Below are 14,642 nucleotides of genomic sequence, written 5' to 3'. Positions count from 1 at the left end.
AAGTGGGAAGAAATGGGTTTCTCCAAAAAGTCTCCATCCGTTTATGCAGAGATGGGTCTGATCTGACAGTCATCCCTGCCTTTCTTCCTTTTTTTCTCCTCTTCCTCTCATTGCATCCATTAGTGTCTCCCACATCAAGTCCAAATCAAAACTTGTGCTTTCTAATAATCTTAATTTGGGGATGTTTGGCAGAGGCAGCCAGTTAGCAGCAATTATTATCCAGGATGCTTGATGGTCTATGAAAAGCTGTATCTACGATGGCATATGGGGGAAAACATTAAGATCAAAGAAGTGGCAGGTTGGTTTTAGAAATAGCCCCCCCTTCATGAGACAGTGTTTCTACTCTACCTGTCAAAGACAGAAAGCCAAGAACGATATTAAACTGATCGGTATTATTCATCATTTCGTGTGGCTTTAGAATTCTTCCTTATTCGTGACATTTGAGCACTGTTGTAGAAGGAGTCTAGGAGACAGGAAAACAAGAATTTAACTCCTAGCTTCTCCTCTTATTAAATGTACGATCTTAAAAATATTTCTTCCCGGAGTCTAGGCTCCTCCTTTATAAGATGGGACTAGTCATGCCCACTTTGAGTTCACCGACATAGAGCACCTGGCACTGAATGGGTACCCATAAATGTAATATATTTCCTCGCTGGGTCATGAGTTTTTATCTAAAAGCTCCAAAACACTATACCAATGGCTCAATTATCCCTAGGTGACAGCAGCACTCGATTCTGCAGAAGTGACCGGTGAGTTCTGCCCCAGGCTCCAGCTACAGGAGTGGCACAGGCTTGTCAGACCCTCTAGCACAGATAGACACACCCCTGAGTGTCTCCACATGCATTTTCCAGGGAAGAAAACTAAGTCTGCTTTAGTGAGGAGCTACAACTGGCTCCCAAATGCACTCTTTCAAATGACAGCTCTCATTTATTGACTACCAATGGGACATGACACATTATATACAGTATCTTATTTAATTAGTGTGACTACATAATTTATCATCCAAATCAGGAAACTTGCAGAATGAAAGGGACTGCTATACGTAATTATATCAAAAGATGTAAACCTCGATATTCCTGGGCAAAGTGAAATGCATGGTCACCCCATGCTTAATCAGCACAATCACTCTGTTAGATACAAAACACTCCCTGTTTCACAAAAGTAAACTACGATTCACACAGATTAAAAGTAAAAAGCCCAAGGACATGCAAAGTAGCAAGTGGCAGACCAAGGGAAGGAGCCTCAGTCTATAAGATGCTATATGTTCTTTCGTCTAACATACTCCCTCTTTGAAATCCTTTAGTCACAATATCAGCTGCCAAACAACAGTATTAATTTTGTTGTGATATCCTGCCTTTATCAAGTGAGTAATATATTTCAGCTCTGGGTCATGACTTCCAAATGCTATCAAGAAAAAAGGTAAAAAAAAAAAAAAAAAATGGATGAAGAGAAAGCAAAGCGATGCCGGTGAAAGCAGTCACATCCTAACGAGCGTCCAGCTCCTTCTGAGTGGTCAGTGCAGCCTGACTACCAAAGGCCTGAGCTAATTATTCAAGTACCCAATGAATTCCTCGATCTAGGTGAATTCACTCCTGATTTTTAGAGATGATCAACATTCAGTCCTCTCCATGGTGTGTCAGTAGGTGAAACAGATGAGTGCCACACATTCTTGTCCTTTGACCCACCTGTCAGACACTGTTTCCGTTTTTCTTGCCTCTTTACACACCAGAAAAGGGGCCAGCCTGGCCTCTGTCAGAAGCGAGGCATATTGGCAAAGACAATAGAATTTATGTTCTGGCAGAGAAACAACAGCTCAGATCAGTCATAGATTCCAAGCCTCCTCAGTCACAATCTGTAATGAAAGACCGTTTTCAGAGACCAAGTGTGTTCCTGTTCCCAAGAGGGGATGACCAGGTATTTCAATTATCCTGTAAAAGATCCCAGCTTGGGACATAAGATGAAATCCTAAGTCAAAACTGCACGCCGTTTCTCTGATAGTGTGTTTTCTTGCCATATTACCCAAACACTCTGAGCTTCAGATTTCTCATCTACAAAACATTGCTTCCCAAACTTTAGTGGGCAGAAAAATGGCCTGTAGAGCTTGTGAAAACACATTCCTGGGGTCCACCCTTGCACATGCTGATGTATTAGATCTGTGGTAGGACCAGAGAATTTGCATTTCTAATAAGTTTCTAAGTGATTATAATGATGATGATGATGATGTCATCCTCCATGCAAATCATTCTCAATTGTATCAATAACGCCAACCTCATAGTTTGTGTAAAGATTCGAAGAGATGTGATTCTCCTCAGCAGGGCTGCTAACTCATAATGCTTCTCAGTCAACACGTATTCATTGACGAGGATGAACAAAAGTCCAAGATTGTTCATAGGAATGAAACCTGGGGACATTCAATCCTTTCTAGTATGATGGGTACAAGATTTAATTACATCACAGCCTCTCTTGTTATAATACATTTTACCTGGCAATAAAAACAGAGTCCCAGGCGCAAATAGTGAACTTACCCACAGGCCTCCCAGTTCTGTTGTTATTCTTTCATCATAAAACACACATTTTTTGTTTTGTTTTGTTTTGTTTTGTTTTCTCACAAAGTCCATTTGTCCCCTGTAGGCTCAGCTGCATCTCCATGGCACCCACAGCCCATTTCAAATCATCTTGACTACTACTTAAAAAGTAAAACATAAATCTTCCCATTAGAACAATTCTCAGGAAATAGATGAAATGATATTTGCTTGGCTGAAAACAGGAATCCCCTGTTGTACAATTGTCAGTCCTGTGATCAGCTGGAGTCCTTCAGTCTGTCCTTGTCTGAGGCTCAGTGATCAGGAAACTCACCCCTCACCCCCGCCCCCTCGCTTCATTCCAGCTTTTTCTCTTCACGACATTATTTAATCTCTCAGTTGCAGCTTCTTGGGATTAGCTACAGCATCTATTAATAGTTCTACTTCTGTTTACAGTTCCAAGGGGAGAAAAACGGCGCGTTCCTTTTCTCCAATCTTGAAGATAGGTCTTATTGCAGCAGGGGGAAGATGCACAGGCCCCGTGAATAACCTATTTCCACAATCATTTCACTGTAAAGATGCTAATGTGCTTCTATGCCTAATGGATCCATTTAATAGGCAGAACAAGTTGGATATAAACTCTTTAATTGCTTTCAGCACACCGATTATCTTCCTGTGTCACCTATTGTATAATGCAAAAATGTTAACAAAAGCACTTACTGAAGACATTATTGGGAATTAAAAAACAAAGAACCATCAGTTGTCACTAAATATGCCTTTCATGTTCCCAAAAGAAACGCATCCGTGCACTCAGAGAAATGGCATAGGAATGTGCAGGCCCACCATTGTCAGACGCAAACATCTTCATTAGATTTTGATCCAGCTGCTGCAAGACCTATAAAAAGAGCTATGAAAGCCAGCAACTCATTATTGGTTATTTCAGGAAAACTTCAAAAAAACTATCTCTAAACCTACACAGATCTTTTCTGACAACTTCCCGGGCCAGGCAGTTCATTTGGAAAGAGTAGCCTTAAAAGCCTCTGCCTAGCCAGCCCCTCGAAATGGTACCTCCAAGGATGCCGTGGCTGTGGCGGTGAACGAGAAGCCACCGCTGCGGAGCACAACTGTATTCCTGGACACATGAGCTGTAAATCTCTATTGCCTCCCCCAACCCCCCAAAACTGTCTGCATCTCCTTAAAAGCACATCAATGAAAGTAGCCAAATCCCGGTCTTTATAGACAAAAACGGAAAGATTAATATGTGCGATGTCTCATAACATCCTTTCTCTGGTGCAATAAATCTTCTTATGCATATTGGCAGTCAGCTCATTTCTAGCATGTTATTTTCTGCAGACACTGACTGTTTTAAAAGAGAAAAAAGGGAGCAAGCAGGGAAAGGGAAGAAAGAAAGAAAAGAAGGGGAAAGGGGAAAGGGGAAATGGGAAAAGGAAGGGGACAGAGAAAATGTTGGGGTTCTGGGGATAGTGTGTAGAGGAGGTTATAGGAAGCACACTGTAAGCATCAAAATTGCCTACAGGTTTTCCTTTGAATTCTGTTGAAACAGAAGGGATGCTACAAAGCTCTGAATGGCAGTCATGCTAATCACAGTCCCTAGGCCATCTTGACTTGGGGACCTCTTCAGTCAGGCCCGGGTCTCTAGATACTTCTGATGGATAGCAAACAACTCACAGAAAACAACTTGCTCTATACATCTCTCTATTTACGACAAAAAAAAAAAAACCCACAAATTATGATCACTATTATTCAGCCTCAGCAAGCAAGGAGGAAAGAATACACGGACGACTAACTAAATCCACTTAAAGATATCTGCTTTGCCTTTAATTTACCCACGATGTTATCTATTTTACAGTCAAAAGCAAATTGAAATGCTCAAAATATTGATGCAATATCATATCCATTATTTGAATTAGGTACAAGTGCTCGTTTGGGGATCAATTTATTATATTTGTATTGTTATTAAAACTACTACCCAAATCTTAATGTTCTTGAGATTTACAACGTATTTTTCCTTGCCTATGCTACCGCTACTCCTTCAAAACATGAACGGCTCGCTTCGGCAGCACATACAATAAGTGAAATGACAGAGAACATTAGCATGGCTCCTGTGCAAAGATGACTTGCAAATTCATTTAGTGTTCCCTAATTTTTTGGTAAAAAAAAAAAACCCACAGTTTCTTAATTTGTTTTATTTATTTTTTTAATTAAAGTTTCCTGGGGGTGACAATGGTGAGCAAAGTTACATAGGTTTCAAGTGCAGAATTCTGTAATACATCATCTATGGATCACATTGTGTGCTCACCACCCAGAGTCGGTTCTCCTTCCATCACCATTAATTTTTAAGAAAGCATTTTATAAAAAAGGACTGTTTCTGTGGTGCTCCAGCTATCACCTTCCCTCCCATCAACCGCCTTAGTCAATGGAGTCATACTGATAAGGGCAGCAGAAACTGAGGGCAACCCTCCCTCCAACCACAGCAGGAGTTTGAGCTGGGAACGTACTGCAGCCAGATGATCCTTCTAAAATGTGAATCTGATCATGAGCCTCCCGTGGGTAACAGCATTCAGTGATTTCCTATTGCCTCTCAGATAAAATCACATTCCTGCTGTGTGGCTACAGGCAAGTTATTAAACCTCTCTCTGGCTCAATTTCCTCTTCTATAAAATGGTGACAATAATCTCAAGGAAAATGTATCTGAAGAACGTAGCACAAAGCTCAATATTACTATTACTGATGTTATCTCAGCAGCCACGAGTCTTTCTCCATTCCCCCTTTACTCTGTCTCACAGCCATACTCAACAATGAGTTCCTCAATTCTACTATGACCTTTTTGTCTGTATGCCTTGGCCTGTATGCCTTGGTTTTCTTTTTGTTTGCAACACTCTCTTCATCTTCCTGGCCCTTGGTCAGTTTCATCCCTATTAATTTATAAACTGTCAGCTTAAATGCGTATTATCAAGATGGTCATCTCTAACACCAAGGTCAACTTTGTCGCCCCCAAGGCAGACATGCATGGCATACTTCCTGTACTATAACATGCATCTTACATTACTGTAACATCTTAACTGTCATATCCATAAAAGACCCAAGATTAGATTTGCCTTGCTCACCAATATTTCTTACTAGCAAGCACAGTGTACTCAGGGTAGACAGAAATATCATGCAATGGAAAAAAAAAAATCTTAGCAGATCACAATGACAAAAGATTAGTCCATGATCACACCATACGTGACAAGAGAGCTCCACAGTGTTTTCATGCAGAGTTCCAGGCTGATGGGTGTCCCAGGCCCTGGGATATTGCTGGTCTCATGGTAGAGAGAAAGGAAACGCAGTAATTGCTCATTCCTCTTTCACATCTTCCAGAAGCAGCACATCTAATTCCTCCTTACAATTTTATTGGCTAAAGCAAGTCACATGGCGGAACCTGATGTCAATCAGGTGAGAAATGCTTATAGGGAAAGGGCCTTAGAGAGAGGGCAACTATAATATTTAGTGACCTGTAATGGACACTACAACAGACCTTAATAAATATTAGTTTAATAAAATATTCTTGCTGCAAGTTGACAAACATAAAGTCCCCCACCAATTAAAACCTTGCCAGAAACTTCTCTGTTATTCAAAAAAGAATTTGCGTTTGCAAATTTTTGACTTTTAAAATCACTCTTCTTCTAGTCACAGAACCATGTTTTCTGCCACAGGTGCCAGTTGCATATCTACCCGTATGTGTTCACAGTTTACAAACATACCAGTACACCGCTTTTGAGTAAAAAAATAACAATTAGGTTCAACAACAACAAAATTCTTGGGATTTGACTGCTTCCTCTATGCCCGATTTTAACATGGACAAATGAAGTGACATCCAGTGTCACGGGAACACATGGGAAAAGGGAACTTTCGAAATCAGCTACCCTGACCTCCCAGCCAAGCCAAGCGACTTACCACCAAACTCAAACAGCTACATAAGAACAGAGCCAGAATATGAATCAACAATTTTAAAGCAAGTACTCTTCAATTAAAGCCTAGCTCTCCTATGAGGAACGCCACCAAATGTGAATGATTAGAAGAGAACACCATTGAACAGATGAGGGAAACGAGACCCAGGGAGGTGAAGTGACTTTCTCAAAGCTATCCATATTATTAGTTCTCCTTTCTTGGCCACACAAAACGTTAAAGAAATCTAAGTTGTTGCATCATCTAGAACAGTACCTGCTGCTATTCCCTAAGGCTCAAAGAAATATTTTTTGAATTGAATTGAACTGAACCAAATTGAATTGAATTAGTTTGAGTTGAATTGAAATTACAAAAAATTGTAGAGGTGCATTTTTTTTTGCCCACTCCATAGCCCTTGTTTCCATTTCCTCTGGAGTTTTAGACTTGCCATACCAGCAAGGTATGCTCTAACTATGACTTAGCTAGTTTCTCCTCCGTATTATCCTTCTTTCATGCTCTTTGCATATTTATAAGTGCCTTCCTCCTTTGAGCAGAAACAGATTAATATCTAGAAATCTTATCATCTCATGACATTTACAGAACAACACAGGATCTGGAAAGCAAAATCACCAATGATAAGGGCCCCTGAAAGATCATTAGACAAAGAACTTTGTTCTCTCTGAGCTAAGCTGGTCAGCTAAAAAGTGACATAACCCAGATGCTCCTAAGCCATGGGAACAAATGCCATTAAGTTGCTGTCTCCTGACAACTAAGTGATATGTACGAGGTATACGAATTAAATTTGGAGAGAGAATACAGATTCTGGCTGGTCTCCAGGGCTGAAGGATATTAAATAAGAAAGAAACAACAGTGCTGTCAAGTCTAATTGCTTAAAACATAAAACTCTGTCCATATGCCTTGCACAGTATCAGGATGCACTGTGAAGTCATGCAAAGAAAGAACAGCATACACCTTTGGATTGAAAATCCTGTCTGCAAGAAATTTGATTCTGCCTTCTTTCCCTCCTTCTTATCTCCCACCCATGTACTGAGACACTTGAAAATAGCTACAGGACAAGCATATTCTGGAGCCATTTTACCCTATCACAGATTTGACCACAGTATAAAAAATGGAAGGACTTTGTGGTCAGGCAGATTTTGGTTCCAACCCTGATGATACTTCTCGTTTGATCAAAACCTCAATGTTTTCACCTGTAAATAGAGATTATAATCTTATGGCATAAGGATGCGCTACGTGTTAAATGAGATAACGGATATAAAGTGACTGGCACTCAATAACTATTCATTACAATATACCTACTTCACTTTTTTCTTTAAACTTGTAAAGATGCCATCACCCACGTGGCAATTCCATATAAGTCTATGGCGAAATGAGAGAATTTTTTCACTCATAGACAGTAAGGTGAGAGATGCCTACATTTTGTCCCTTCAATTAATTAGCATAGATTTCCTGAGCACTACTTGCAGACAAAACTTTGTGATAGATACTGTAAAGGTTACAAAGTCTCATTACACAAAACACATGAAATTAAGGCATTTGTTGAAGCCCCTGTTCATCAGTTACAACATTGAGTAATCAATATGATCAGGCCTCTTACGCGTTGTTTTTCTTTATAGGATGTATATGTTCAGTATGGAAAAATAGAAAAACGACTTAGACTAGCTAGGATGAGTAGGTTTTGTTATATACTAGATTGATGGGAAATTATTTGTTTACAACTAGTTTTGTGTTATAGATGTATGTCTATATCTTTGTATCCACATCTCCATGTAACTGCATACACATTGTTTCATGGCAGAAAGAGCACTGTGCTGGGGGTTCAAGCCCTGTCATCCCATATTCTAATGGGAATAAGAATTGCAATTGTGCTCCTTCCTGGAATCTCAATTTCCTCATTATAAAATTGGATTTCCTAAATAGATGATTTCTAAAGTCACTCCCGTATGTATAAGTTAAAATGTAGTATAAAACACTTGTGACTCTTTATAAATGTGTACATGTGCGTTTACGAAGAATATGTTCCCTTCTCAGAACACAACTCTACAGCAATGTCATGCAAATATGAATATACCAACGTGTCAATGAATGAAAGGTACTCAGAAGACTTTCAAAGTGCTGTCTGCTTCAGCATCTCCTGGGACAGTCCATTGATGGATTCAGGAGTAACACCAGAACCCCTCAGGGATACTACACAACACAGAGGTGGTTGTAGGCCAGCTGGACACACAGAGTTTTGGGAGTTTTAACTGACCTCACGATGCCAGTGGCTCCAATTAAAACCATTCAGCCCCATCTCGAGACTAATAGAGACAGAATAAAAAAATTTAAAAATAATAAAAGAAAGAACTTTGGTAAGATTTTATGAAGAGGCACTGACCAATGTTACAACAGTTTTGACTGCCATCTCCCAAGTCCTCCCCGACCTCACCACTAAAATCATCTAACTTCCATTGAAAACAGCTAGAATTATGAACACCAGAATCAGCAGACGGAGGTTTGTGAAATGTGCATTGTCAGGGGTCTGAGCCTCTTTATGACCTTCTATCACTGCAAAATCTTTCAATGCAGCCCTACATACATCATATTTATAACCATTCCACACTCCTGGTGTGTCCGAATATTTTAATTTCTTATATATTATTTATAAGGACCAGTACCTATATATCAAAAATCTTATTTTATATAGATTTTATAACAAAAATTGAAAACATACTTTTTCCTTGTTCCATAATCATTTCAGTATAATGCAGAAATTTGCCTTAACAGAAGAGAAAAATATAGAATAAGATGAAATGTAATTTTCATCATAAAAAATTTAACTTGGACAAAAGAAAAAAAAAGGGCAATTACATAAACAAGTCAATTTGCCCTTAGGGAATGCGTAACTCAGGCAGATATTTCTGGCTGAAACCCAGATGAAAAGGGGGAAGAAACAGATATAAAGTCTTTCTGCATAATTCATCCCCGTTCTATATGAATAGTAAGCCTCTCTGTGATTAATATTAGGCTCTTGCTAAACTAACATTCATTGACCTCTTTAATAAATGATCCACCCAACATCTACTGACTTGGAATCTCTGAAAATGCAGATAGCTTCATGTTTATTTAAAAATAGAATTAAAAAGTTACACAGGTCCTTGCTCAATAAACACCGTGGATATCTGTGGTCCATGAGGTCCTCTCTTAGATGAAGCAATTCACTTGGGTATTGTCAGCCCCTTGCTCTTCAAGCCCCTTTAGTGATGCTGTTTCATACATTTGTAATGCAGTTAGATTCTTTTGTTATATATTGCGTTCCATCCTAGGGTCCTCTGATCTCCTAAATAATTTTTTTTAATTTGCATACATTAAGACTCATTCTTTGTGCTGTAGGGTTCTAAGGACTTTTGACAAATGTGTAGTGTCATGTATTCATCATTACAGTATGAGTTTAAAATACATTGCACCTTATTCTGTATTTCACCTTATTCTAACCAGACTTAGGATTTTGTGCTCTTGCAGCATGCCAATGTTTTATTGATTGCAATGTCCTCCCCACGCCTGCTTTGCTCGATCTAATTGTCATTAAGCCTTAGAGCAAGAGACAAATTACAAGTATTAACTTTGAAGTAAGAGTTGTAACCAAGTATTTGTATACGCCTTTCTCTGGGAGTGTAACATTCCAACACGTCCTTTAGCATGTGGTATAACGCGCTGCTGTCCTCCAGGAAAAACACCAAAGGAAGCATCTGAGCTTAAGACGTGAGAAAGAATTGAAACCAAGTTCACATGTACGGTATCTAATAAACAGCAAGAACAAAAATGTTAAAAAGATAACAACAAGGTCTTTATTTGAAAGCTTTTTTTTCCTTAAGTTTACTATATATTTCTATTCTATTGTAGCTAATTCCTGAAACAATTTATAAATAAAAAAATTTAAACATGCTCAAGAAAAATGTTAATTTATATATGTATGTAATTTATACACTTGCAACCAATGTAGTTGTTTTGATGACAAAAATTATTGTCATCTCTCTGTGAGTGTGTTTTCCCCAAATACAGGCCACTAATGTAAATTACTTGGCCTTAAGGTTAGAGTTCCCAGATTAATTATATCGACAGAATTAGAGAGAAGATTACAGCAGTCCCTGGAAAGGAGACCTCACATTTCCTTTCAAGTACAGATATCTTACAAACTAGTCAAAGAGTGCATAACCTTGAACCCGGGAAAGAGAATAGGCAGAAATCAATACTGAATATTTAAAGGTAACAACATTTGGGAGAAAACCTTTGTCTCATAGCCAAGTTCTGCATCCAAACAGAAAAGAATGTGTATCTCTGAGGAAAGTACTTTTCATGCATCACTGAGGAATCACCAGTATATGAGGTTTTGAAAATGTTGAGTTTCTTTTTTTTTTTTTTTGAGTTAGGAAAATGTCTATTTTACTAAACCATGCTCTCCCAGAAGTATATCTTTCTAAACCTATTTTCCTATGAAGGTAATCTTTCACTCAACCCTGCACCTTGCAAAGCTAAGCCCAGGACAGAGTACTCTTTGAAGAGAAGATAAAGGCTTGGAAATATCAAGAGAGATTTTTCAATTGAGGGGAGAAAATTAGTAAATCTTTTCTAAAGTGAATTTTGCTTTGACAAATTCTTCAAAGACTCATTTGTACCTCTTCATTTAGTCTCTCCATTGATTAATGAAAACGAAAAAATAATTCTCTCACTTCCTGCCTGCCATGCTTTAGGGGCTCCAAAGAGAGTCAGCAAAGGACAGTGGGTCCTTCTAGCTCTTTGTCCACAATAACTGAGCATCCTGAGTTGGAAGAAAAGACAATGTTGATCTCCTGGGCTTGTTTAGCTTTGCTTTTTAAATTGCTAAATGCCAGCCTGGGAATTTTGCCTAAAATGGTAATAAGTTTCATTTATACTACACCTTTCATCCAGGAGGCACATGCTTCCCTCCTTTCTGAAACACAGCCATCCTGGAGCTGAAAAGCAGTTAAGTGTTTTAATGTTGAACATTTATTCAGTGCCATGGTTATACAAGGTGGAAAAATAGTTTGAAACAGAACCAAAATATCCCAGGAACAAAGATGGTAGGCTGTGGGTTTTGAAAATAGCCTAGATACAGTCTGTCTTGTGCTTTCCTTTACATATTGAATATTTATATATCCTTTGCGAATCCTGAGATTCCTAAGATGTTCACTTTTGTGGTCCTCAGTTTAGGTTCAACAGGCATTGAAAAATAACCAGGAAGAATGAATTGATATTAAGTGATTTCTTTCAGGAAAATCTTCTGATATTTAGAATGCACATCAAGAAAAATGACAGTGAGAAAGAATTCTATCATTATTTACATTTTATCTCTCCTGAGGGAATTTCTATTTCTGAAAAGAGCAGGTGACAGAACAAGATGGCCAAGACTCAGGAACTCCTGAACGTGTATCTCATAGCTCGTCCCTCTTCTGTTGGCCCAGGAGACAGAGATGACATCTGTCACTAGACTAACAACTTATCAGTTCAGGAACTGAGTCTCACTCCTGCTGTTATTCCCCAGGACCCAGACAGTTCTTGCAGATAATAGATCCTCAATAAACACTTGCAAAATAAAGAAAAGCTTGGTCTTCTTACTCTGAAAACTCGAAGACCAAAGCCTGTAAAGTTTGCAGCTAATGTTTGAGTGGTGATCTGTTTTTATCTGAACAGCAAGAATAGGGGGGGAAAATGAAGACAAGGGTAGCAAGAAAGCAGGAAGGGCCCATTTGAGAAACATTGGAAAAAAGTGTTGATGTGTCATCCAAACACAGACCCCTCTCATTTTGTTGCTGTCAGCAATCACATTTCATTATTGTGGCCCATAGAAAACTAACTGAAGACTATTGGGCATGTACATCTGCACTTAAAATGAGATAATGATATGTCCTTTCCTGCGAGCAAGTTTTGAAAGGGGAGCAGAAACTTGCCAAAGAAAAAACAGTCAAGGGCATTAGGAGTCTGGATACCAGGCCTTGCCAACATTGACTTGATTTGTGAGATTTCCAACCCCTCGTTCTTTCTAGGACTCAGCTTCCACATTTGTAAAGTGAGAAGCATGAATTAAAATCTAGATGATCTTCAGAAGATCCCCAAGATCAATCCTCTTGCATTTCACGGCCCTAGAATCTAAATCTGGAATCTAGATGAATACCATCTACTTTGTTTTGCTGAAGTGGCCTTGGCTTCTCACCAGCACCTGTGTCCCACTAAATCACCATCGATTCACTCTCTTCCTGCTCTGAGAGCCTTGGGAAACCCCATCGGATCTAAAAGATGACTAGTCTACACAAAAAGTCCTCAAGCAAAGACCAGCACATTCAGCTTCCCTGTTTTATACTAAGGCAAATGAGTTTCACAGAGGTTAATTGACTAGGCTAAGTTGTCCAGCCAGTAAGAGAAAAAAAAAAAAAATGGTACTTAAACTCAGGTCTCCAGGATCCCAGCTGAGGTTTCCTACACCATCTCCCTATATCTTTACAGACAGGTAAGTTTTAAAACCATTTACAGGATGGATTAAAGTCTCTTTTTTTCTTATGTGAAATTTCCCAATTTTAGTGGGGACACTGCCTTTAATGAGCAAAGAAATCCCTTCTGAAGTTCATTAAAACCTGTCGACAGTACCCCCACCAGAATCATTACTGATGTAAGATATTCAAAGTCTGGAATTGTGCTGTTATCTCATAAAACACATAATTTGATTCCCTCCTGACAAATGTTGGTATCACTTTATTCAAACATTGTTTTCAACTTTCAGAGAGTTAATAAATTGGATTCTAACAGTCTACAGAGAATATACAGTAAGATAAAAGAAATCTTACACAAATTTACATTATATTTTAGGATGAGTTGAAACATCAGCAACCATTGCAGATGCATTTACAGGATTTTGAGAGTAGCACATTTCATCATAAATGGCTCTGTGATTCAGTGTGGCATTAATAATGGAAAGAACAACCTTTAAAATAAAGTAAATGCATTTGGAACAGTTACCGAGGTGATATCTGTCTCAAAAAAACGGAGTTAATAACTTGCAAGTTGACATGATATATTCCTTAGCCTATCCTGTCGGGAAAGATTTATCTTTTGTGTTAAACTTCAGGCTGAAAAATTAAAATAAAATTTGATGTCTCTGTAGTAAACTGCCTTCCTCCATTTCCTTTACCTTTTAATTTCTATTATTGCCAACTTTAGAATTGTTTCTTTGGCCTTACGTAATATTTCAAAAGGTAGTTTAGATGCCAGATGCCTGGCAAAACAACTTTGTAAATATGCTATGCTTATGCATGTACACATAGATATCTCAAGATGTTAGTCAAAAAGGACATAAATCCTAAATACATTTTACCTTCATACAAATAAAAGTTACAACCATGTGTCCAATGTACTTAAGTCCTATTACTTTTTTTTTACAGCTGCTGTCTCAAACTATTCCAGTGGCCATGAGTTAGTTTGAATTTTCTTGCTTAGTAACCAGTAAGTCAAACTTTCTACCTCTAATTCCCCAAGGCACTGCTCCGTGAATATGTGTCTGATAAATTGAAATGCTAAAAGATGAAAAAGAGACTCTCTCTTCTCTTTTGCTCTTTTCCCCTCTCCTACCATTTTTCATGCTTCCCTCTTTTCCCTCCTCTCTCTCTCCTTCCTCCCGTCTCCTCTCTCCTCTCTTCGACCTCCCCATCTCTCATCTTCCACCTCTCTCTCTTTGAAAGCCTTCTTTCTTTCCTCCCCCACACACCTGTAAGCAGTCAGGAAGAGCTGAAGGAAAAGAAAGTGTGGACCATCGGTGACCCTCTAATTCAAAATGAAATTGACAGCACATAAAAGAACTTACAATGATTCTAACAGAGCTCCCAGAAGAGGAAATAAATATTTTCTTTTATGAATATAGTTACCGACCAATAAATTCTGATGATGTATCAAGGTAAATCCTACATTGGCCAACAATAGCTATACACAAACATTATTGAATAACCTTGACCCTGCTTACTTCCCACACACGGCTCATTAGCAGGGAAAGGGAACACCAAAAGAATCCTTTGGGCAATGCCCTGAGGTAATTTTAGAAATGCCACATTCATGTTTTAACACAATACCAAGACAAGGCACTTACAAGGCAACATTTCCCAGATC

General features: G+C 38.7%; 1 non-coding gene across 1 annotated transcript; it reads left to right on the top strand.

Moving 5' to 3' along the window:
• The first annotated feature begins 4,589 nt into the window (after nt 1-4,589).
• On the top strand, nt 4,590-4,691 carry LOC117032597 (U6 spliceosomal RNA). The gene has a single exon (XR_004424773.1). It is a non-coding gene; the product is annotated as a U6 spliceosomal RNA (small nuclear RNA).
• The last annotated feature ends 9,951 nt before the right edge of the window (nt 4,692-14,642 follow it).

Source organism: Rhinolophus ferrumequinum, chromosome 12 (genome assembly GCF_004115265.2).
Source record: "Rhinolophus ferrumequinum isolate MPI-CBG mRhiFer1 chromosome 12, mRhiFer1_v1.p, whole genome shotgun sequence".
NCBI classification, from domain to species: domain Eukaryota; kingdom Metazoa; phylum Chordata; class Mammalia; order Chiroptera; family Rhinolophidae; genus Rhinolophus; species Rhinolophus ferrumequinum.
This window is presented reverse-complemented; position numbering and strand designations above follow the sequence as displayed.